Source organism: Camelus ferus, chromosome 4, assembly GCF_009834535.1.
Source record: "Camelus ferus isolate YT-003-E chromosome 4, BCGSAC_Cfer_1.0, whole genome shotgun sequence".
Taxonomy (NCBI): Eukaryota; Metazoa; Chordata; class Mammalia; order Artiodactyla; family Camelidae; genus Camelus; species Camelus ferus.
In genome coordinates this window covers 57,963,321-57,990,771 of record NC_045699.1, presented here as the reverse complement: position 1 = coordinate 57,990,771, position 27,451 = coordinate 57,963,321, and positions in this window count along the sequence as shown.

The window sequence follows — 27,451 nt, the reverse complement described above, 5'->3', positions numbered from 1 at the left end:
GCTTCTCCTCTTGGTCACTGTCATTGCTAAGTGGAAAATTATGAACCTGAAGATACCAATCACTCTAGGCCTAAATCCAAAAAGACAGGCAATACCTTACTCTCCACTACCAGAATTACCCAGGCCCTTTCATGACTGAGAATCCTGACCCAACTCTCCCTGGCCCCAGAGAGAAAGAAGTGTGACCATCCCAAGCCAAAGTGCCAACTCATTTCCTGCCCAGAATTAACCACGTCCCAAAATAAATAACTATGTGAACATCCATTCCCTTCAGGGGAAAACCCCACCCCCACCTACCAGGCTGTCATCTTACCCTATGACCCCAACCTGACAATCACATAACAGTCTGATATTGGTACTCCCCCCAAAGTCCGTGTGATTCATCCTTATCCACTACCATCTTGTTCTAGGATAGTTCTCGATGGGCATTTGATAGATTCTTGTTGAATAAATGAAAGGTGGTGAAAACCACCTTAGATGGCTGCATAATATTTTAGAGTTTATAAAACCACTCTTTCAGGGAACTAAACTGTGCACTCATGCAGACCTGGGAGCCCCCAGGATTCTGATCACTTCTCTAAACTAGACTGTATTCTGGGGTCAGCAAATGACAGCCTTGGGGTAATTGCTTTTTTAAACTGAAGTATAGTCGGTTTACAGTGTTGTGTTAATTTCTGGTTTACAGTATAGTGATTCAGTTTTGTATATATATATATTCCTTTTCATGTTCTTTTTCATTATAGGCTATTACAAGGTATTGAATTTAGTTCCCTGAGCTATACATATGTACGGTATATACATGTTTTGTAAGTGAAGTTTTACTGGAACACAGTAAAACTTTCTTTTTTTTTACTGTGTGTCCTTTCTTTTACACACAGTCTATGGCTGCTTTGTGTAGTCACAACAGGAAGCAAGAGAGACCCTATGGCCTGCTAAGCCTGAAACAGTTACTGTTTGGGCCTTTATAGAAAATACTTGCCGAATCTGCTATATAGTACTGGTGACTTCATACATGTTCAGATGTACATATTTACATACCACATATATATATCCTAAATTCACCCACAAAGAGAACCATCAGGCCACTGGCTCTATCTGAATTTCTCAATATTGTTAACTGTGAGAAGAAAGTATCCATTATGTTGGAATCGCGTATAAAATACGTCTGTGAATCCTGAGTGACAGGTACTATGGGCCAGGGCATGGGCTTTGACCACGGCAGCATCTATTCTAACAATACAAGTAACAAACTCAAAGAAGAAGACTTCAGAGGCAAATCCACCAAAAACAATGAGAAGGAATAGCTTCTAGTAAGAAGACACAGAACCATGAATAAAACAGAATAATTTTAAAATCACAACTTGGACCCCTTAGCTTGGGGTTCTGTGAAAGTCCTACACACCCTTATAATTGGCCCAACTCAATCCAGTGGCAATACAGTGCCTCACACTCAAACACATCTCTTGTATTGTATTTATTTTTTATTATGATTAAATCTTGATGACTTGAGTTAGATAGAAGGCTGCCAGGAGCGTTCTAAGTGAGAAGCCTGAATTAACCTTTGAGGACAGAGTTTTTTGTTTTGGGAAAAACACATTAATGGATTTTTAGTTATGTAAAAACACAGCAAAGATCTTGTTTTAAATAAAAGAGGTTTGAGATGTGAGGATTTGAACTTCTTTACAATAATTAAAAGGTTTTTAATGAATATCTCTTTCTAAAATGGGAATTCAGAATGCACTGCTCCAAGAAAATTATGATTTGTTCTTAGATTTGTATATTTTTCTTCAATCAGCTACCCAGGGGAGTCTGGATACAGAGACTAGATGGTGACTGAAGGGGCACGAAAACATATCTTCCATTTATACCAGTAAAGGGGACTTTAAGTGAATTTTATGTGAATTATGAAAACCCTTTTATGGCTATTTTCTGGACTGAATTATCCAGACTTCCAGAAATATACTATCAGACATGAGGTCCTATTCAAACATGGGGCCAAACCCAACACTGTGAGTAGCAGATTATTGGCACCCAATAAAGACAAGATATCATTATTATTCCTCTTTGAATCACATGGTAGTTACTCATGAAATATTTATTAACTTGAATAGAATATGAAATCACCTTTTAAAAAAAAACTTCCTACATTGAATTTTTTTCTTTTTAGTTCAAATCTCTTTTAAACTGAAAATATTCTATCCAAATACTCAGTCAATGAACTCTATATTTACACATTTTTAAAATATTTAATTCAACGCTCCTTTTAAATACAAGATTAGCAAGAATAGCATTCTATTTGAGAAAACAGTGAAAGATTGTGAAAGACTAAAATTTAGTGAAATTACTGACTAGCTCATAAATTCGAATTATTTCAAGCTTTTGTGGTCTCTGATAGTTTTTACAACCCTGAAAGTTGTAAAAATGTGACAGTAATGCAAATAGTTCTTGTCCATAAAAGTGCAAACTATGCCTCATGCAAAGCAACTGATTATCATTTTGTGGATGTTGAAGTTCTGCAAGTTTTTCATTTATTCTAACCCTCTCCCCAACCCAGGAGCATCTATTAGCACCTCCAGGGAATCTTCTTTGGTAAACATTGGTCTATAATCTTTTCTGGAATTGTTAACTCAACATGTCATACGTAACACACGCATGCGTACTAGTGGTCGTGGTACAGATTTACAGTATTCTGGTAGTCTAGCTATTTTTAAGTAGTACTTTTTTTCAGTAAATAAGATTTCTTGCTATTTTTAATCTGAATATTAAAAATACAGAAGAAAGCTAAAGGCTGCATTAAAAAAGAGGCCTTACTGTCCCTATTTTACTGAGAATCAAAGATGAAAATCACCTAGCTAATAAATACTAAATGAAAAAACCAGGACTCTAACCCAGATTTTCAGGAACCAAATTAGTTTTTATTCTATTTCTTGACAGAAGCTTTCTTCATCTCTTTCTTTGAATATTTAAAGAAGTAAAATCTCCACATAATAGAGTTATCCATTATCCCCAAAATATCACCACTTCAAAAAGGATCAGGCTAATGGTATTTGAGAAATACAGGTGGAAAAAAAATACGGATATTCCAATATTATCATTTTGCTGTTCTATTACAGACAGTAAATTTAACTAGCACAAAAGAAATGCAAGTACAAGACTCAGATGTGCTTTTATACAGCTTAAAAACTAATTTGGAAAATAAGTTATACATACCCAAAATATCTTGATAAAAGTAGAAAATATATGATATTTAATATGATACATTAAAAAGCCCAACAAATGTGATCGTATCAGCTAACAATAGTAGCTAACATGTAAATGAGAGCACACTGAGCCAGACATTAATCTAAGTGCTTTTACATCCAAATAACTCTTTAATCTTCACAGGTATCCTATGAGGTTGGTCCTATTTACTATCTCCAACTTAAAAGATATGGAAATGAGGCCCTGAGAGGTTAATTGACTTCAGAGCCTATTGTAGGAAGGTCTAACGAAGGGGTGGAGCTTCTGTGATAAGGAATTTGACTTGGCAGGGCCTCTCAGTCTTGACCCATTAGGGAAGTAGGAGATCCATAGGACAAATCAGCTGAGCAGATGTGGTGGTGCTGAGAGAGAGGCCAGCAGAGCCTTCAAGGAGGGAAGGGGATGAAACCTGGCTAGGGTGCAACAGGACAGTGGAGAGAAGGAAAGGGGAATGGCAAAAGGGCCAGGATAAGCAGAATAAAGAAGGGTGCTCAAGTGGTTCATGAAAATCATACCTTGAAGATATCTTAGCTTCATATATCTTTAAAATTCTTTGTTGGGGGGAGGGTATAGCTTAGTGGTAGAGTGTATGCCAGTATGCATGAGGTCCTGGGTACCTCCATTAGAAAAATAAACTACCTCCCCCACAACAAAAAAATTAATAAATAAGATCTTTAAAAAAATTTCTTAAGGATTTATATATTAAAAAAATATATTTGTGACAAACTTGTTTTATCTAAAAATAATGCAACAAAAAAGTGTATGTATTCCTTGATACCACTGTTGAAGTTTCAGGGTTAGGAGGGGACAACAAATAGTAAGCCCCTCCTTTCTGCACTCAGGCTCTGAAACAGACTGAAAATTAAAACAAAAATTAAGATAGATGGGAAATAAAAGTTTCAACTCTGTGATTGTAAAAGGCTAAGTTGGATGATGTGTCTTGACTTGAAAGCCAAATACACCAGCCCTTCCAGCTAAATTCCTCATCTAGAGGGAACTGACTGTTGTAGCATTCCTGAATCCTGGACAAGAACATGGGTCCACCAAGAGGAAAATAAAGGAGCAGTTGAGAGAAACAGTCCCACTGTATTCATCTCAGATTTACCAAGCAGATAAGCCCATGCCACTACCCCATGGCAGAATGAACCGAAGAGCAAAAAGAGACATGATGCTATCCAAACTGAACTTCCTGCATGTGAAAGAAACATCTGGAAAAGAGAAGTATTCCTCACTAACACTCATCATTATTTTGAATATTTCACACTAAGAAACAAAAGAATTATATTTATAAAAGCCTACAATTAAAATCATGCTCAGTGGTGAAGCACTGAACATTTACATTTGCCCACTGGTAGGGAACAAGACAAGTATGTCCATTACTGGTACTTTCATGCAACACTGTACTGGCAGTCCAAGCCAAAGCAATAAGGGAAGCAAAAGAAGTAAATTGTGCAAAGCTCAGAAAAGAAGTGAAACTGTCTTTATTAATAGATGATACAAATATTTTAATTATAAGACTGTAAACAGTCTACAAACTTAGCAAGGTTTCTGGATACAAAGTCGACATATAAAAATCAATATATTTCTACATACTATTAACAATTAGAAAACAAAATTCAGAAAAATATACTATGTACAATAAGTAGTAACCCAAAATATCAAATATCTAGGACTAAATCTAATGAAAGATGTACAAGACCTCTGCACTGAAAAGTATAAAACATTGCTAAGAGAAATCAAAGAGTTAAATGGAGAGATATTTCAGGTATCTGAATTGGAAGACTCAATATATTATGATGTAATTTTTCCCCAAAATTGACCTATAAGAATAAATTTTATCCTCATTAAAATCCCTGTAGATATTTTATATGGCAAAATTGGCAAACTGACTGTGAAATCTATTTGGAAATGCAAAAAACCTAGAATAAATAAGACAGCCTTAAAGAAAATGAACACACTGCAAGACTTAACAATATCAGATTTCAATTCACTATAAAGTTAAGATAATCAAAGCAGTAGGGTCTAACCGTACAGCCACATACACGATCATTTGAATTGTGACAAAAGGCTCAGTGGAGAAACAATGGTTCTTTTTAATAAATGATGCTGAAACAATAGTATTAAAAATGAATTTTTACCCCCTATCTTGCACCATACATAAAAATCTATTTGAGATGGACCATGGACCTACATGTAAATAATAAAGCATTAAACTTCTGGAATAAAATACAGAAGAATACCTTCACGATCTTGAGGTAGGCAAAAATGGCTTCCATACGATATGAAAGACACAACCATAAAAGCTGTGGTATTGGTATTCATTTAAACTATGAACTTCTGTTCATCAAAAGACACCATTATGAAAGTGAATAGAAATGCCAGAGATATTTGGGAAGATGTTTGCTACATATATATATGACAAAGAATTCACATCTACAATGTACAGAAACTCCCATAAATTGAAAAGACAAACCAATCTAATTTTTAAGTGGACAAAAGAATTGAACAGGACTTCAGAAAAGAATATCCAAATGGCCAATAAGGATATGAAAAGGCATTTGGTATCATTAGTAGTCAGGGATATGGAAATTAAAGCCACAATGAGATATTACATGCATCAGAATTGCTAACATTAGGATGACTGACAATATCAAATATGAGTGAGAATTTGAAGCAACTAGAAATCTCATAAATTGCTGAGAGAAGTGAAAATGGTAGACTTTAGAAAACTGGTAATACCTACTGAAGCTAAGCATATGTTTGCCCTGTATGTAACTCAACCATTCTACTCCTAGGCATAAACTTAAGGGAACTGAGGTCGTATGTCCACAAAATGACAGGTAGAAGAATGTAGCACCTTTATTCACAATAGTCCCAAATTAAAAGAATTCAAATGTCACTCAACAGAAAAATGGATAAATAGTGGTATATTCATACAGAGTACTTAGGCAGCAAAAATGGGGGATTAAAAAAGCTACTGCCACATACAATAATATGAATGAATCTCAAACACAGTTTATTAAGCAAAAGAAGACAGATTTACAAAAGAGTACATTCCATTTCATTGCATTTGATGAATGGATACATTCATATATCGTTGTATTTATATAATGTTCAGAATGGGCAAACTAATCTGTTGATAGAAGTCAAAACAGGGCTTACGTTAGTGGGTGACTGGATATGAAGGAAACTTCTGGAGTGATGGAAATATTCTAAAGCTGTTCTGAGTGATGATTATACAGGTTATATATATGCATGAAAACTCATCAAACTGTTTACTTAAGATTTGGACATTTTTATCTCATTTGAAAATTTTAAATAAATTTAGAAATATTTGAAAGAAGAAGGAAAACACCCACACACTGTCATTTAAATCCCCCTAAAGGTAACTTCAAATAACTATTTGATGGGTATCTTTTTTCCTATGCTCATACCTTTTTATCTTTCTTTCCTACTCTCTACTTGTCTATTTATTTACCATATTTCATCATGCTTAGGTCTCTGTCAATTGTAAAATGCACCACTAATTTCTGTGCCAAGAAAGAGAGAAAAAAATACTACTGTGAATTCTACTGTAACACACCACACACTGTAAGGCACATCTTGATTTCAGAGACATGAAAATATGAAAAATGTTAAGCCTTAAAATTGGTGAAACACATACAATACATATACACTTTCTTCTACAAAAAGTGCAATAATGATACATATGTATCTGCAATTTACTTTTTTCCTTAATAATACAGCAAAAACATCCTCTTATGTCAATGCTGACAGATCTCTTGGTTGTTGTTCTTCATTCTTTTAAATTACTGTCTAATACTTCTTTGTAAAGAGTTAATTTTCAAACCATTTTCCTCTCCATGGATGAACAAACATTTAAGTTTTTTGTTATTTCAACAGTACTACAATCAACATTCCTGAAAAATACATCTTTATGTGACTAAGATACAGTGGGAAATTTTTATAGGTTAGACTCCTGGAAGTAAATTTAATGTCAGTGGATATGAATACTTAAGATTTTAACAGATATCATAAAGTACACCCATAAATTCTGAACCAGTTCGCTATCCACCCAATAGTGTGTAGTAGTGCCCACCTTCCTTCCATGCTTTCACCAGCTATGAGTACTACCGATTTTTATTCTTTTTGCTAATCTAAGGGGGATTAGATGACATCTCATTGACACTTTATTTGGCATTTAAAAATAACTTAATCACGTATCTATGCTGGAAACTGCCAACACTAATATGAGCTAGACTTTAGAAATATTGTCATATTAACTAAGCAGGTTTAAACATCAGCTATTGACCATGCTATCAAGATGACAGCTGTTCTGAAAAGAGGCTGGGATTATTTAAGGTTTTGTACAGGAATTTACTGCCTCAAGAGTACCTAACCTATCCTACCAGCCTTTGCTGAGGGAAACAGTTCTAGGTAGCTTAAGCATAGGAAGCCACATTCTGTACCCAAGTGACAACCATCTGACTTTAGGGGATTTGACCAGGGATAGGTTGCACCTGGTCAAGCCTACAGAATGGTCAGTTACTTATGAATTAGTCTGGAGTACAAACTTGGCTCTGCAGGGACGACAGGGAGCAAGTGGGCGCAGACCTCCATGCTGCTTTGCACACCTCCTAATCTAACTCAGTCCCTCCTTAACAAACCCTTCCACTGTAACCCTCTGAAAATCCTACTCTGGGGTCAGCAAACTTCAATAAATTATCAACTTTTCTTGGCGAATAGCCTTTTAACCTTTTTGCTTTAGTTGTAATCTGGCTGTTCTGAGACACAATTCCTCCTGTGGCCTCCCACGTGGAGGCGCTTCGTTCTCCCACAGCCCACACCAGCAGTCTTGAAATGGGGTAGGTGTCCTCCTTGTTCCCCATTTCTTCTCCCACACCTTTCCTCATGTAAGAATAAAACACTCAGGCTCTTGTGAACTCACACCTCCCCCTTGTTGCTGTATGTACTAATCTCCTGACCACTCCATTAATCCTTAAAGACCTGAGCTCCTGGCTCAGTTTTCCTCTTCACCCCAACTTCTGTATCATTCTCACTGGGCTCAACATCCACACAATGAAACATCCAGTGCCCTGGTCTCTCAGGTCCTTCACCTTGTCCTCCATTCTATTAGCTACCCACTCTCACGGTTACATCCTGGATCTCTCCTCCAACAAAACAATATATTATTTGTGAAATATCAACTTAAACACCCCTATTCTGACCACCACCTCCCATCACTCCAAATCACATGTTCCAGAACAGCTCTAACCAACCCTACTACCACAATTCTTTGACCTTATGCTTCCATCTCTACCATTTTTTCATCATCCCTTAATCTCCTTTGACTTCCTTCCTGCCCATCCATGATTTCATGAGCTTCATTTTAATTACTTCCTAGGAAATAGCCTCAACTTCCTCACACACAGCCCCCTCCATCTGAGGCTGGCTGCAAGCAGCTGTATGTTGCTGGAAAAAACAATCACATGCACACACAACTGAGCTGATGGGGTCACGTGAATGTAACAGTCCCAAGTACCAATGGGTTCTCACATCTCCCTAGGGAACTAAACATCTTTCTCTCCCAGGCTCACCTCCTCACTTGTAGAGGTGAATAACCTCTCTCCTTATGCCTCCCACATCTTCTCCTCCACCCACAGTGTCAGCTGATGACCCTGCCTCATACTAAGTTGAGAAAAACACAAGTCACCAGAAGCAAACTACTCCTTCAGCTTCTCACCACCCATGCTCAAGCCTTGGGTATTTGTACTCATGTTCTCCTTGTTTTAACCTACCATGATAGAGGAAGTGTCCTTGGGCCTAACAAAGGCCAACCCTCCTCTTGGGCTTTGAATTCCATCCCATGGATCCATCCTTGCCTTCTGAAAGACTTCACTCCCTAGTTATGCCCCTTCTGGAATATCGTTGGTCTCCCTCTCTACCAACTGGCAAACATGCTCAAGTATCTGCTCTTATTAAAAAGGCAAGTCTTGACCCCTCCGCACCATCCTCTATCCCCCACTCGTAGCCAAACTTGCCTAGAGTTATGGACACACAATACTTCCAAATTCTTGCTTCCTCTTAACTGCTTTTCAACTTACTGTATTTTTCTAGAAATTTTTTAAATGCAGAGAAAGTACTGGATATTTATCTCTATATGTGTATTTCAAATGAATCAAAAGGATACACACAAAATTCATGACACTGCTTGCTACTATGGTAGGGACAGCAGGATAAGACTAAGTGTGGGACAAATGGGAAATTTTGCTTCAAACTTTTATTCTCAATACTCTCTACTCTGCCTTCCAACCCCCACCACTCAACAGAAACTGCTCTTGTTGAGATAATCAATCAATAACCTCCATGTTTCTAAATCCAATGGACTCATTTTGTCCTCATCTTTCTCAATCTCTCAGTATTTGTCACAGTTGAATACTTCTTCCCTGACACATGCTTCTCTCTCAGCTTCCATAACATCACAATCACCTGGTTTTTTTCTCTCACTGCACTGGGACATCCTCCTCAGTCTCAGTCCATCACCTAGATGGCTCCTCCTCACCTCCAAACTTAGGGTTCTTTGGAGGATCTTTCTGGTCTCCCTCTATGGTCTTTCCTTCCATTATCTCTTTCATAACCATGGCTGTAAGTGCCATCTATATGCTAGAACTACCAAATTTTATCTCCACTCTAGACAGCTCCTCTGAGATCCACTCTTCCAAACTCAAATTAATTTCCCCTGTTATTTCAAGTTTAAAATATCCAAAACTTTATATATATGTGTATGTATAACTGAATCACTTTGCTGTACACCTGAAACTAACACAACATTGTAAATCAAATATACCTTAATTTAAAAAAGATGAAAAAGAAAAAAAACTGTCCCAAACTTTTAATTTTAACATCTTCTGTTCCCCTCCCTGCCTCCCATTCTCTAACCCCCTCAAAAATTGTCACCCCATCAACTCGACTGCTCAAACCAGAAATCACCCTTTCACTAATATCCAAAATCCAAGCAACCAATAATAAACTCTCATATTTTTCCTCTTTTCTTCATTTCTACTATCAGCACTGTGATCCAAACTATCATCCTCACCTGGATTACCAGAATAGGCTCCTCCTGCTCTCATCACTTTCTTGCTCCCTCCTCCGCATCCCTCATGCATTCTCCATTCATGAAAAATGATCTTCTTAAAGTGAAAACTGGATCATGTTAGTGTACTGGTCTAGCTCACTCACACATCCTCTCTCTCTCTTTCTAACACACTCACACACACTTTAGGACTCACCACTCTCATTAAATTTGAAATCCCCAGAACCTAGTTCAACATTGGCATATAACAGGAGGACCATAAATACTGGTTAAATGAGTCAACGAAGTGGGCCAATCGGATATTCTGTAACATTTGTAATCCAGGCACAGCAAGCTGAGAAATTATTAAAGAGCCAGAAGCCAAAGCACACATGTAAAGGAAGGCAGAGTAATAGCCAAGAAGTAGAAGACAATATGAAAAAGGGACAAATGATCAGAACTGGAGAGTGGCACAGTGCCTGACCCTTAACAGGCATGACTGTCATTAAAGAGAAACGTGTTAGTGGTAGCTGAGACAGTAGCAGTAGTCAGGCAGTGCTCCGGGAGTGCCGTGAGCCTTCCAGTGCTCCCATGATGAGCCAGTCTTTTAGGGATCTATCTGTGTGACCGGGATTCTAGTCTTCCTTTTTTTCTACATGTATCCTTACAGCAGGCTGAGGGAGCTCCTGAGTTCCCTGAAATTGGGGTTGTCTATTCAAGTAGTTTCCTAACATTGAGTATTTCCTGAGTTGAGCTGGGAGGGTAGAGACCCTTACAACTGGAAAAATAGCTCTTACAACTGGAAAAAAAAAAAAAAAGAGTCCTTACAACTGGAAAAATAACACACTAACAGAGTCTATGTGGCTTCTTCTAGGGTTAGTGTTCTGTCTTGTGTACAACTCTGTCCCAGGTTCTGGCACATAGCGGGAGCCTGAAACGTACATATTGAGATGAATTCAACTGACCAGACCGCTCCAAGAAACTGATTAATTCTAGATTTTTTTAAAAAAATGAGTTCTCCCTTTCTCTTAAAATAAAATAGGGAATAAATTCTGGGGAAGTTTACTTTTCAGTTAATGAAATTTTAGCTACAAAGTGTCCAAATGTGAAGTCAGTATTAAAGCAGTATTTGGACAGACAACCCAAACTCCAGGGAATTCTAAATGGGACACATGTCAGGAGTACCCCATATATGGGACTGCATGCTGTACTATGATGGGAGGTCTTTTCTGGCAAGCACCAGTAATATCCATCACACACCATGAAAACTGATCTGCCCAAAGCACCTTTCACTGTTACCTTCCAAAAGGGGCCTTAAACAATGACCTATTTTTGTTTCCTTGTTTTAAAAAAGAAGTTCCTAAAAGTAAACTAAAGGATGCCAATCAATTCAAAGTGAATCAATGGTTTGGACTTTTCAATTTTCTCACCTCCGATTCCTATCCAATAAGCCGCTGGCTCTAAACGATGCAACTGAATATTTTATGAAACCACTGTGATGAACTGGAGACAGTGTGGGCACTAGAGCCACAATTCCAATCATACATCTGCTATTTTGTTTTAAGTTCTTGAAAAAGTCACTTAACCTTGCTGAATCTGTTTAATCATCTGCAAAATGGGTACAATTATGCCAAACTAGATTAATGCTGCATTTTCCCAAGCCCAGAACCCAAGCCCCGGGATGATGATAACAGTCAACCAGTCAGTCAGCTCACCAAATGCCAAGTACTGTTAATATGTTACATTAAGTAGTTTATGTATGTTGCATTAAATATATATGTTACATTAATATATAGATATATATACATACACATACATATACAAATAAAATTTAACCCTCAGAGCAACTTTATGAGGTGGCAACCATTATTAACTCTATTTTCTAGGTGAGAAAGCTGAGAACCAGAGAAATTAATTAATTTACCAAAGGTCACAATGCTAAAAAGTGTTGGAAGCAGAATTTTAAGGCAGCTAGTCTTGGCCCAGATACCATGTTTTTAACCATTTCACCACATAGCAGCTTTGTACTATACTGGATTTGCAGCCTTTAACCATTTTCACAGTCAAATTAATTTACGGAAGTTTGGGGTTTATAATTTTATTTTCAATTGTACCATACTCTTCACAGCCCAGAATCATTGCTCAGCTAGGAAAATTACACTTAGCCACAACCCCTCGACCTTGGCCTGACTTCCGCACACATCAGGCTATTTCTTGCACATGGCCTGTGCCCCACCTATGTGTGTCTCTCTGCTTTTTCGCTTCAGGGTTTTTCCCAAACCCACTGAAGGCTGCTCAGCCCTAATTCAAGCGCAGCCTGCTGGTCTGAATCCATTCACACTCCCAGAGGCAATGCTTACCCAGAGAGGGTGAGAGTTGATGGATAGATGCTCTAGGCTTATCATCCATAGAAGGGACAATTCTGAGGCAGGTTTCTCAACATTAGCACCACTGATATTTTGGGTTGAAAAATGATTTGTTGTGAGGGGCTGTCCTGTGTGTTGCAGGATGTTTAGCAGCATCCTGGATGCCAGTAGCACTTCCCAGTTGTGACAACCGTAACCATCTCTAAACACTGCAAAACGCCACTGAGAGAGAAAAATCACTCAGTTAAGAACCACTGAACTACGTGGATTGAAAGAGGGTCCCTTAGGGACTGAGCTCCAGCTGCCCACAACAGTGACCAGTTCACTGACATAGTCTTTACTGGTTTTTCTCCCTTCCTTCCTTTCTACTTCCTGGGGTCACCTCCCAAATAAACTTCTCACCGAAATCCTTGCCTTAGGCTTTGCTCTCAGGAGAAACCGAATTGAGGTATTAGATTATTAGCAAGTAGTTCAATACAACAAATTAAAAGCACGCCTTTTTTCAAACAAATAGGGAAGCTGAGGCCCAAAAAGCGCAAGGGGCTTGCCCAAGGTCACACAGCAAGCCAGTGCCAGAGGCAGCTCCAAGTTCCCTCTGGGAGTGGTTGTGTGAGGAAGAGCAGAGAGAGTAAGCAGTAAAGCCAAATGCCTCTCACAGATTTTCTGGCCCTGTGAGCCTCCAAGACGTGGAGTCCATGGTTTCACAAGTGGAAAAACACCAACACCTTCTCAGTAAAACGAAATTGATTTTCCTGTGGAATCAAACATCACATACTTCGCATTTACTTAGGAAGTTCTCAGGAATAATGAGAGCCCTCGTGTGATTTTGTTTCTCTGCTTCCTCCCAAAGTTTCCAGTTAAGCAGAGATAAGAGAATTATTTCCCATGTAGCCTCAATGGGATGCCCTCAACTTTGGCTGTGATCTGAGCAAACAGTGACAGCCCAAAGCAATCACAAATGTTACCTTTTTCTCCAAAGCAAGCCATGTCACTCTTCCACCTCCACTCCACCAATAAACACACCCCTAAGTTTGCAATGTTGTGTTCTTGGCATCTTGAAACTAGCAAAACACTGTTAATGGAGCCAGATGTTATTTTCCTAGCTGATTCTTGGGCTATGGAAAAAATGGTGCAACTGAAGTAGTAAGTATGGACCAAAAACTCTCCTAATTTAATTCTAATTATTGTTAGTTTATCTTTGTTTTTATCATTTTGCTGTTATTATTAATTAGGTCACAGTGGTTTTTTTTATTTTTTTAAGTTTCTCATCAGTGTGCTTCATCAGAGATGGAACCATTGGTAATGGGTTGAGTTATATTTCTCAAACTTGCATATAATTATTAAAAAGAAAATCCCCTAGTATGCCTAATAAAGATGCAGAACCCTAGGCCCCTCCCCAGATCAGTACATCTTGGATGGAGCCCTGGAACTTGTGTCTTTAACAAGTACTTCCAGATAATTCGTGTTATGTGGGAAACTTCAGCATCTGGCAAGTCTGGGAAATACTGAATGATGGCATAGACTTGTAATGATTCTCAAGAGAGAAAAAATGATGATCAGCAGCTTAGAAGACATAGGAGGTTTCCATCAACTACATAAAAAAAACCCCAGTCTTGGACCAGGAGTTCCCCTCCATAAGACTCTTCCATTAGGCAGGCCCCTTCCCTTCCCTACATCCCAACAGTGAGCAATGATCTCACCTTCACAAGCCTGCTCATCTCACCCACCAGCCAGCCTGGCCCCTTCCTCTCAATTGAGCCTCTCTTAAGCCTGCCTGTCCTTCTGGGTTTAAGACCAGTTCCAGAATCCCTTATCATACCAGCCCATGCTTATTTCTCCTTTTTCTGAGCTTCTAACATCATGAGAACTGCTAATGATGACATTGCAACTGATTTGCTTAAAGGATTCCACACAGGTGTCTTGCCTCTCTAGATTATAAACCCTTTGGAAGCCTCTACTAAGACTAGAGTAGACCCTGGGTATAGCTGATAAAGGGAAAGCTGCATGAATGAATGAAAGCTGGCTGTTTTGCTCCCTTTGTACCCCCAATGCTTCACCCAGAACCTGGCACACAGCAAGTGTTCAATAAATATCCACTGAATACGTGAATAATTAAGTGAATATATTCCAAGCTATAAATATTTCAGCACATACACAGAGTTGAAATCATGATCTTAGACGCTAGGACTTGGATATGTTCCAGTCTCTCTGTATCAGCTGTTCTCACACTTTTTGGTCCTCTACACTTTTAAATTCAGAGAAGATCTTAAAGAGCTTTTGTTTACATGAGTTATACCTATCAATATGGAATGGATTACAAGTTAAAACTGATTATTTGAGAGTATTTATTTTTAAATGATAGTAATAAACCCATTACATATTAATGGGTTAACACGAACAACATATTTTTATGAAAAATAAGTATTTTTCCAAAACAAAAATAATTTAATGAGAAAAGTGGCAATGTTTTACATTTTGCAAATCTCTTTAAAGTTTGGCTTAATAAAAGTCAACTGATTCTCAGGTCTGCATCTGCATTCAACTTACTGCCTCTGGAAAACTCCACTGTGTGCTCCTGAGAGAATGCAAGTGAAGAAGCCCAATAGCATCCTAGTACCTCTATTAAAATAGCCTTTGCCTTATGGACTTCCTGAAGGGGTCTTAAGGACCCCCTAGGGGTTCCCAGACCACACTCTGAGAACCATTATGCCACACATTTCATAATGCAAGTTCTACACACAGTAGGGAAAACTAATCAAAGGATTTATTTTTCTGCTTTAAAATAGACATAAGGTCTTACCCTACTAGAATATGACATCATAATGTCAATAGCAGAAAAATCCGAATGCCCATTCTCATTAAATGATTATCATAGATGTTAAAATCCACCAAAAAAAGCTTACCTTCGTGACACAGAATGCTCAGCATAGCAGCACGAAACTGTAAATTCTGTAATGTTCCTTCTAAGTTATATCTTATCATCTTTCTGCATCTTTGTGCCTTCCAGAGCATCAGGTGTTCTAGCAAGAAAATCAAGAGTCGTGTAAGACGGTAAGTGAATACAGTTTTTAATTCTCATAACTGTAGATTTAGCCAAAAATTTCTACCATCTAACTCTTCTCCTTTTTGTCCTTCTGTCCCTTAAAACTTAAGGTTGCTGAAAACGTAATTTATATTGATTGAATGGCTTGGAACTGACTTATCTCCTTGGTGGTAGTAAAAATATAGCTCAGAGTTCACTTCAGGGTGTAAGTTCAGAAATCCAACTGTCTCAATTTAAATCCTGGTTCCTTCACTTATTCACTGTGTGTGGCTTGCTTTAGTTTCCCATATCTATGATGAAAATGATCATTGTACCTATCTCTTAGAAGTGTTATGAGAATTAAATTAACTTACATATGTACTTAAAATAGTGCATGACATGCATCAAACTGTCAATAACTACTGGCTATTATATATCTTTTAAAGTTTCTTAAAAAGAACTAGAAAAGTAAATTTCTACAATTGACCCCATTCCCCACAAATGAGCATGACTTATGAAGATTTGTTTGGAGTAGGAATTTTAAGGCTGAACTCACTTAAAATATCCTCACACTAAAAGGATCCATTGACTGAGGGACCACTATGGAGTCATCTGCTAACAAATCAAAAATGAGGCTTGAAAATCCATACTACAAACAGACTGTGGAAAATACCTCCTCTCCAAAAGTGTTGGTGCATGTAGTGGTAATCAGCCTTGCTCCAGCAAGTACTAAATGGCCACTAAATTTAAGTTGACTCCTGAGTTAATTGCACATCCAGAGGAATTGTTAATGTCAAGCATTCACTGAGCACTAACAGATTCAGCAAGCCCACATTGAACGTCACTACACATAAACTCCAGGACTCGAGCTTAGATCAGAGTTTTAGACTATGGAGAGCTCCACAAATATGGGACAGTGATACAGGCAAAATGTCCTAAATACTCAAACACAAACAGGAAAAATGCTTATGAAAGAGGAAAGAGAAGGTCATTCTGACTTGAAGAATCTGGGAAGACTTTGACAAGGTGGTTGCTCTTGAAATGGGTGTTGAAAATGGGTGAGATTTCACCAGAAGGACGTGACGAAGGGAAATGGCTCTGGTAGAAAACAGAATTAGTCATGGTAGACTGATATAATAAGAGCATAAGGCAACAGTGAAAAAGGTTCTTTGGAATTGAATGGAGCAGTTCTTACATGCTAGGCTAAGAAATCTAGACTTGATTGAACAAGCAAAAGGTCAGCCTTAGCAACAATGGCTGTAAAGCTGTGTCATCCACACCCTGGTGTTTTCTCACTGATACACTGCAGGATGAATAAAAAGGAAGGCACTAGTGGAGAGATAAACAATTATGAGGCCAGGGCAACAGTCCAAAGGAAGAAGTGTGTGGGGCATTTGTAATGAGAAGAGGAAAAAAGGATGTGACATTTATTCTAAAACAAGAATACAGAAGACTGCAGACTAACTTGATGTTGGCGGGAAACTATTCCATGCTAGGCCAGGGTTGTGTGTGTTATAAAAGAAAGAATTTTTGAAACAACCCTAAGACGGTAAATCTGGAAGTATATGGGACCGAGGAAAAGAAAGAATTTAGGATTATCTGATTCAGAGTAAAGGAATAGGGAAGAAAATAATAATTCCACTAGAAAAATGTTAAGCAAAGAACTCTTACAAATCAATAAGGAAAATGAATGTACCAATGGGAAAACAGGCCATGGATATGAACAGGCAAATTATAAAACAACAGATAAAAATGGCCAAAAACTAGGGACAAAACGTCTAACTGAAACAAATAAAAGTATGCAACAGTACTTTTTGCCTCTAAGATTGGCAAAAAATATAAAAATTGGTGAGGCGGACATGTCGGTTGCCTAACCAGCAGCACCCTTCCTTGTCAGCAGAGCTCTGGGTTTGTTCAGGTTTCTAGGCTCTACCAGCTGGCTTTATTTTTCTAGGTCCCAGCCCAGCCCCATCCCAGTAGGAAAGAACTTTAATTAGTAGAAACCAAAACTGGTCGTTCCACTCTCTTTATTAGTGATTCGCTTGGGAAGGGACATATGTTCCAATTCCAGCTAATTATATTTGACAGGAATACAACGAGAAAGATGAGAAAGACTTTAGGAAAAGTTTCTTAGTTCTTAGAAAGCTCACGTTTCAGTACCCACTCTGTTTGCCCCAAATGCATGAGGATACAATGAGCTGCTGCAGCTATACTGGGAAAATGAGGGGATTCATTAGCCTTCATCTGATGCGACAGTGGCCTGCGGCAAACAGCCCTGAAATCCTCAGAGGTCCTGAAGGGGCTTCAAGCCTCACCCCTTCCTATTTTACAAAAGGCAGAAGAACCTAGTATTTGATGTCATTCAGTAGCTGAATTAGCCTATGTTGAAGTCTTCCTAGCTTAGAACATTGCGTTATGTAAGCTCTTTTTGTCTTACTATTTAAGCCACTTTTATTTTCTTTAAGAGCTTCCATCTGAGCTAGCTGTGAGAACTTCTATCTCTACAGCAGGTACTTGATAAACACTCACTGCATGAATGAATGAATGAATGAATGCCTGAGGCCTACAGGGATGGCAATGGGAAGTGCCCAGAAAGATCATAAACCTCAAGTTGGAAAGGATCTTAGAGATTCTGTAGAATTTGAGCATGTTCAGATTCAGTAAGAAAATGGAACTAGAACAGGTTTTGTGACCTCCCCAGACCAGCCACTCTCTAATTTACCAATTTTCCCCCAATCACTGCTCCCAAGGTCCTAGCTCAATTTGGCATTGGCTGAGTCAGATAAGATTACAGAGTGAAGATCTCCATCATGGGTCCCAGGATTGGTTATCTGCCAAAGGCCTCAATTACAATAACCCTGAGAGGGGATAGATCTCCACCCAGGAAAACTGAGAAAGTCCCCAAACTTGAGATGCACAGAAGCCTGCCTTCATTCTTCCCTGGGGGTTTGCAGCAGAACACGGTGGCAGAAATCCAAACGGGAGAGTTTTCTGGGAGTGGTCCTGTGGGTTCCTCTTTTATCACATAAGTTCATTTAAACCAGTTCTGTTAAAAGTTGTGGATTCCACTGGTGAGATCATGAGTGCATTCACTTTCTCTCACAGAAGCAGCCCTTTCTTATGACATCTTCAGCATTCCCTCCAGATGAGGCATCTTTTCTTTTTATTATTGCATAATTAATTCCCTTGGAGTCTGCAGTTAGACATGAAATATACTGTCTTCCCTCCAACTTTAAAATTCAAATGTAAGTTAACAACAGAGAAAAAAAGATAGAACTTTATTTTATGCCTTAAGTCAAAATAAAGTCCATGGGGTTTAAAAATTAGATCTTAAAAAACTATAAAAGCTGTAAGAAAAATATAAATGAATACTCATAACATCTTGTAGTAGTGATCTGCTTTTTAAATGCAGTACTCAAGGTACAAGCCACTAAAGTAAAAATGAACAGATTCAGCTGTAAATTCCTTTTTTTAATTCTGGAGTAGAAAACTGAAGGCTGGGGGCCAAGAGTGGGGAAGTGACTAACTTGTCATTGTGCTGCTTTTATGTCTGTAGATTAGTTTTTCAAAAAATAAAATAATAATGAAAAAAATTAAATTTCCATAGTCAAAAAATTAAAGACAAATAATATACTAAAAAGAGAAAATGTATTTTCAACAACTACCACAGACATAGACTGCTATACTTAATAAATGAACTAATAAGTATTAATAATGCCACATAGCCTTTTGTTCAGAAATGGGCTTTGGAGACAGAGTCAACTCCAGGGCTCCCTGTTGCCAAATGTATGACTTGGGCCATGGTCTCTCTTTGCCTCAGTTTCCTTCTCTGCAAAATGAGGATAATACCCTCTTGTACTATAATAAATAAAACATTTGATCTTTGTCCCCAATTCCTGGTATAGAGCTTCTAACAACCTTAGAATTTCCTGAGTGATAAGGGTAACAGAAGCATCTTTTGTCCTAATGAGATGACTCTTGCTGGGCTCCTAGATGTTTCAGGATGGAAGATGGTCATTAGAAAGATCAACACTTGATTAGAGTTAGGAACTTTCAGCCCCATCCCCCAATATTCAAAGAGGAGAGGGAATGGAGATTGAGCTAATCATCAGTGGCCAATGATTTAATCAATCAAGCCAATGAAAAGTCCTAAACAACAGAGATTCTCAGTTGATAAACACATCAAAGTGTTGGGATGGTAAACATCCCAACTCCACAGGAGTGCTCCTGCACTCTGGACCTCACTCTATGCACCTTTTCATCTGGCTGTTCACTTATATCCTTTATAACAAGCTAGTAACAATTAGTAAAGTGCTCTCCTGAGTTCTGTGAGCCATTCTAGTAAACCATCAAACCTGAGAAGAGGGTTGTGGGAACCCTCAATTTATAGCCAAGTCTATCACTGACCTGATACTTGTAGCTAGTGTCTGAACTAAAGGCAGTCTTGTGGGACGGAGCCCTTAAACCTATGAGTCTGATGCTAACTCTGGGTAGTTAGTATCATAATTGACATACAGTTGGTGTCAGAGTTAGAAAAGTAGTACTGGAAAAAAATCACACATTTGGCGTCACGGGAAAAAAAAATCTCTTACCTCCTCACAGAATTACTGTGAGAATTAAATGAGATAGTTAATGCAAGACATTTATCAAATGGTGGGCCTCAATTTAATACCAGTATTATCACTGGTACTAGAAGAAACAAAAGAAGATGAATCCAGTAGTTGGAAAATGGATGAAGATCATTAAGAGGTAATTCAGGAAAGAAGAAAAACAAATGATCAATCAACAAATAAGATGCTGAACCTCATCAATCATCAAAGAAATGCATCTTCAAGTAAGATACCATTTTCTACTCATGTAATCGCCAAATATTAAAAGTAATGGCAGTGCCCAGTGCTGGCAAGGGGTCGCTTCAATGGTAGTATAAATGGTATTAACTTCCTCAACTGCAAAAAGACAATATGTGTCAAAAGTCTTAAAAATTATACTCATACTTTTTGACTCCATTATTTTATATTCCTGAGAATGTATTCTAAAGCAGGAAAGAAAAACATAAATATGCACAGATACTTAGTTGCAAAAATGTTCATATGGCAGTAGTCATGGTAGCAAACAAAGAAAAAGAAACCATCTAAAACGCCTACTTCCAGGTAAATCACTAAATAAAATTTGATTCATCCTTAGTAGAATATCATGCAGCTATTACAACAAAATATTGAACAGCAAGAAAGATTTTCATGATATAGAAAGTGATTAAAGGGAGGTTTATGTAGTATTTAAAATTATATACACACTTGTTTGATCAAATGTAAAGGTATGTATCAAAATATTCTAAGTGGCAAAATTATAGGAGGATGTACTTTATTTACAATAAAAATTACTTTTGAAATCATTTTTTAGACAGTAAACTTTTTAATGCAACTTTTACTAAGCTATTATAAAGAATGAAAATCTATCAGAAACACTGTCTTTAAAGTAATCTTAAAAACTAAGAAAAAATTATTCTGGTGGGTCTTCTCAGCCTACTTATTTTCTTTTTTACTAATTCATTTATTTTTTTTCTTTCAAACTTTATACTCTCATGGTAATGATTTGAATTACAGACATCAGTCCAATAAGATCTCTGTCCTCATTGAGCTTCCAATTTAATGCTAATTTGGGAACTCAAGACAATAGAGGGAGGCTGAGTCAGAGAAAGTCATCCACCAGGCGGGGGAAGGTGAACACACTGGAAGACTTTTGCAGAGAAGAGCCTTGCCTGAGCTTAATTATGACATACAATCAGCGTAGGAGCTAACCTGACAGAGAAGAGCACGTGGCAAAGGGCAGTGCAGATGGAGGGCACAGCTCGGGCAAAAACAACGAAGCATGAAAATGCAGGCACATGTAAACTGACATGGCCAGAGAGAGGGACGGCTATAAAGGAAAAGCTAGAGAAAGCTGGTCAGGAGCTGACTTCGCATTTTTCTTTTTTTCTTTTTCCCTTTATTTTTATTTGTTATTTAATTTATTTAAATAAAGACAATTTACCCATTTCTCTCACCCTCCAACCCCCTCTACTTCTGACAACCACCTACCTGTTCTCCATATTTATAAGACTGGTTTTATATATACATATAAGAGATCATACAGTATTTGTCTTTCTGTCTGACTTACTTCATTTGGTACAATGTCCTTGAGGTCTACTCATGTCATAAATGGCAAGATTTCATTCTTTTGTATGGCTGAATAACACCGCATTGTGAATGGGATATATATATCACGTTTTCTTTATCCAGTCATCCACTGTTTCCATATCTTGACTATTATAAATAATGCCACAATGAGCAAGGAGGGCACATAGATCTTTTCAGACTAGTGTTTTCATTTTTTTCGATAAATATCCAGAAGCAAGATGGCTGTAGAGGAACAGCTAGAAAAGCTGGTTTGATCAAGAGCTGGTTTGGCATTTTTCCTAATTTATAATTAGAAGTAATGAAGCTTTACAGAGTCCCTGCTTTTCTGTTCATGTTTGTGAACAGGATGGTATTATCAGCTCTGGACCTAGTGGTCTAACCCTAATGCCCTGAGCCAATGGCCCCAAACACCTTCAGAGAAGAGGGCCTCGGTGGTCTGAAGCTAAGCAGGTACTGGCTATGCGCAAGGCGGCCTGGGCTGCTGTAACAAAGGACCGCAGCCTGGGTGGCTTATAAGCAGCAGCCACCTATTTCACACACCTGCAGCCACTGGACATCCAAGATCAGGGTGCCAGCTTCTGGTGAGAATCATCTTTTGGGTTGTAGAATTACTGTATCCTCCCACAGCAGAAAGAGGGCACGAGCTCTCTAGGGTCCGTTTTATAAGGGTTCCTCTACCCTCATGACCTAATCACCTCCCAAATGCCTCACCTCCTAATACTACCACCTCTGGGGTTAGGATTCAGCACATGAATTTTGGAGGGACACAAACAAACATTCAGTCCATTACAGGCAGGTTCCCTCTCCAGTTTCCTTCTCTCTTGTAAAGATTTAAGGCATAAAGATTTCCATCTTGTTAAATATTCTACACACCCAGAGTCTGCCAGTCAACTGGAAAGATGAAAATCACAGTAGAATTTTTGGCAGAACAGTACTTCACTCAACGAAAAAATACTGCATGATACTCCTTCCTACCACCCTCACCCTCAACATGCCCACTTTTATTTCAGGGGAAAAAATGGAGGAGAGGGGATTAAAATTGGAACAAAAACCGAGAGTAGCCTTCAAGGACACATGTCTGTCTGAAATCTTTCAGTCCAGTGTGAGGAACACCTCCCAGTGGGAGTCAGACTCCTGTGTAGCCTTCCACTCTATTTCACTTGAGCCTGGGCAGGGCTGGGGTCCATCCTTGTGGTTGAAACCCGAAGAATAATCTCCCTTCACCTCTATGCCTCGCCTCTGACTGCCAGTAATGTGCCAGGCCCTCTGCCCAGCCAAGGCTTTCTCCAACGAGCACTCTGGCGAAAGTTGAAGAACTTCAGAAACCTCCAGCTGCAAACAGTGGTTACTAATCAGTGCATTGACAATTCAAAGTCAGTGCATGATAATCAAATCGGCCCCTTTCTGGGCTCTTGCTACATGCCAAGCACTGTGCTACATGTCTGCAGGCTTATCTCATTTAATCATCACAACAATGCTATAGAGCAGGGTCTGTTGTGGTGGCGGTGGTGGTTGTAGTTGTTTTTGTCGTTAACCCCACCTTAAGATGAAAAAACTGAGGCTAGAGATGTCAACTGACTCATTCAAGCTCTCAAGGCTACTGAGTGGCAGACCTGAGATTCTCATCACCTCCCCACCTCCCCTGTCTCTGTGCCCTCCTCCCTGCAATCTTGGTCTGGTCTGGCTGAGCTCTCTGTAGTTTCCTGAGGGTACCAGGCATTTTGTCACTTTGTTGAGGCCATGGTCCCAACTCAGAGTCCTGCCCTCCCACCCCCTGCTTTGGCTTGCTGCCTCCCATCCTTCATTTAAGACATTCAAGGAACCCTCCTAAATCAAACTCTTCAGATTAAACATAGAGGTATTCCTGCCCTTCTCTGATCATGCCATAACCATGCTTATCTCTAGATTTTATAGACATGATTTTCCCTCCAAGTAAAAAGTCTTTATTCACATACACACACGAGTGCAGACACACACATACACAAATATACATACATACACGCTCACATGCACGCACATAAATGCCTCTTTCCCCTAATCCTACTTCTCCTTCAGGTATTCTGGAAGTCAAGGACTCCGAGAAACCCTCCCTGAACTGTGCCCTCAGCCCCGCTTCCCAGAAGGCAGTACCTCTGCTTTGAAGCCCCACACATGGAACTCCTTTCATATCACACTTTTCACACTGGTTTGTCATTGTTTCCACATCACAGCTGAACTCCTTCAGGGCAGTGACTGTCTCATTGCCCTCTGGGTGAGAGCCAGGCCCATACGGGTGTCAATAAATACTAGCTGAATCAGTGAATGCTCACTCTGCCTAATTTCTTCCTGTTTGTGCCCCCTAGACTTTGGAAATAGAGAATTATGTGTTCCAATAGCTTGTTTCCACTTTGGTTGATATTGTTATTGAAACCAAAGGTCTCATGCCTTTATGGCAGTAAATGAAGAATCCTAAAGGAATAAAAATAAATTTTTGCTAGGAGTTTTTTTGAGAATAAAACCCTCTAGGGTAGACAACATCATCTTTCCGAAGACTAGAAGAAATCTGAGTGGGTGGAGGCAAAAAGTATTCATCAAGGAAAAGAAAGAAAGATCTTTCTGAAAATTAAAGCTCTGATCCTATATCCAGTTATGAATGGAAAGGAGTTGTTTATTTCCAGGAAACTCTCATATGAGATACTCCTTGAACTGCAGTGGTTCATAGTGATATACTCTTTACTCTGACATTAAAATGCTTCCTTCATTTGCTTTGGGAAATTCTATTTACTCACCTTATGTTTGTTATGAGAAATTAAACTTATTTATCACACTTGTAATAGTTAAACCATTGAGTTAAGATCTCACTCATCTTGTCATACTTAATCCAAATGTTAGTTAAAATGGCATAAATTCTCTTGGAATTAAAAAATTTTAAGTTTGTTCTTCATATAGTTTATGTGATTAAAAATAAATTGTTATATATAACATTCATTTTTAAAATTAAATGCAGATTAATATCAACAGTAGTAAGTCATGTTGATAGCATGGACCCTTGATATGATGGGTGAAAATAACACTTTCCTTCTGTGGTATTCCTCCCCAAAACCCATAACTCTAGACTAATCATGAGAAAAACATCAAACTCTGAATAAGGGGTATTCTACAAAACACCTGACCAATTCACCTCAAAATTGCCAAGGTCATTAAAAACAAGAAAAGTCTGAAAAACTGTCACAGCCTAGAGGAGCCCAAGGAGACATGATGACTAAATATAATGTGACACCCTGGATAGGATCCAGAAACAGAAAAAGAATATTAGGTAACAACTGAGGAAATCCGTATAAAATACGAACTTTAGTTAATCATACCGCACCAATATGGGTTCATTAATTATGGCAAGTGTACCATACTAATATAAGATGTTAAGAATAGGGAGGAATTGATCACAGGTTATCTGGGCACCTTCTGTACCATCTTTGTAATTTTTCTGCAAATCTAAAACCATTCTAAAATTTCTAAAATAAAAGTTTTTTTAAAAAGAACTCAATGCAGAATCGTAACTTTTTTAATAATAGGTCTTTCTTTCTCCCCACTCCAAAACGAACACTGTCCTGTTTTTCTTCTCTCCACTATTCTTTTCCTTTCCTTGCTTTAATAAGCACAGCAGCCAAACAGCTCCTCCAAGTGATCATGTAAGTGGCTTGTAGCAATAGGCTCAAAACAGGTGAGTGTATATGGTAGACTGACTGGATTAATGATCCAATTCTTCTCGTGTTCATATATCATGCCCTTTGTCATGTGCATCTCAGTTTATTTCTCCACTCCTCAGGTCTTGGCTGGCCTAGTGACATGCTTTGACTAATAGGATGTAATCAGAGACTTGAAAAGGGGCTTGAGCATTTCAGCTTGCTTCATTCACTTCTGCCACTGCCATGTGACCTGGCCTGAGCTGGACTGCTAGAGGATGAAAGTCATGTGGAGCTGAGCAGAGGCACTCCAGCCTAGATCAGCCAATAGTGAGCCTACTCCTAGACCTATGAGCAAGCTCATCCAAGATCAGCAGAGCTACCTAACTGACTCATAGCTGTCCACAAATGCATGAGCAAACCCAGCCAAGATCAAGTCTTATCCAGAGCATCTGAACCCAACTGACTCCTGAACTAAATATTCTGTCTGTACTGTTACATAGCATTTTTGAGACAATACACAACTGATGTAACACCAAGTTGGTCCATCTCAACTGGAAAGAGATTTCTTGGTAGAAAAGAGAGATGAGAGAGAAAATTCCAGGAGCCCCTTCCCCTGGAAGAAAAGAACAAAAGGACCCCATGACCAAGCCTTTGATTACCAACTCTAGCTTCATCTCTGACCACTTCTAGCATTTATCCTTATACTCAGTAATACTAAGCTCCCTAAATTTCCCTACAGTATGAGGAGCCACTCTTAAATAGTAATTAAGCTTATCAGGCTCTGGTGTCAGACTCGGTGCAATTCACCACTACTTGCTTGGCTGTGTGACCCTGGGAAAGTCACCTGATCAGCTCTTTCATGTGCAAAGCAGTGACAATATAGTATGTATCTCGTAAGGTTGTGTGGTTCAAATAAGTTTGTAGGTCTAAACTGCAAAGAACAGCATCTGGTATCTACAGTGTATACTCAGTAAGGGTCAGGTAGCAGCTGTGGGAGGAGCAGCAGTGGTCGTATTCTCACACTTGTCTGTCTATCCAGAAGGCTCTTTCCACTCTTCCTCACCTAGAATGATTTCTAATGCTCCTTTAGGGCTCTGCCATCTCCTCTAAGAAACCTTGCTGGCCCTAGCACAGCCCATCCTTGCACCCTCCTTTGAACTCACAGACTCAGTACTGTTCTCTTCCTCTAGAGCTTGGGACAGGATTTTCAAAGGACCTGTACGTAACTGCCTTTCCCTCTAGACTGTAAGTTCCCTGAGGACAGGGTCTGTACCTTGTTGTTCTCCGAGTAATTCATATATCAGACTCAGAGCTACAGGTGCTAGGCCTCTTAAGATCTAGATGAGATTGTATTGAATCCCTGCCACTCATCTTGAGGAAAGCTCAGGGACCTCCTCAAGTTTTCTGACAATTCCTAGGGAACTGACATTTTCGTGAACCCTCTGAGTTCCAGATTCTACCAACTGAACCAGTTCATTTGTACCTTGTCCTGCTTGCTAATATGCACTCTCTTCCTGAAAGGTTGATGCAGACCTGAGTTTGATTCATTTCCTTATTTGCAGTCCATGAACTCACAGGACCTTGATACGTACAGGAAGACCCTATAAGAGGTTTACAGAGATCACAGGAGTGAAGATGGTGTTACATTACAACAGCCCAAGCATGTTAAAATTCTATGGTAGACAATCCCAGTCTTCAGAAACTTCCTCAGCTGCTTCTCTGTCAGCATCAGCCTCTCTTCTCTCCTCACCCCCCATGCCCAAATTTCTGCTGATTTCTTGCACTAACTCCTTTGGCCCCTTCTTTTTCCCTATTTCTAACCAGGCTGCTTGGGGAAAGCTCACTCACAACCCCAGGTGATACTTATTAAATAAAGTACTTTCCCTAGGAGGAATTCTGGGGCTAATTTC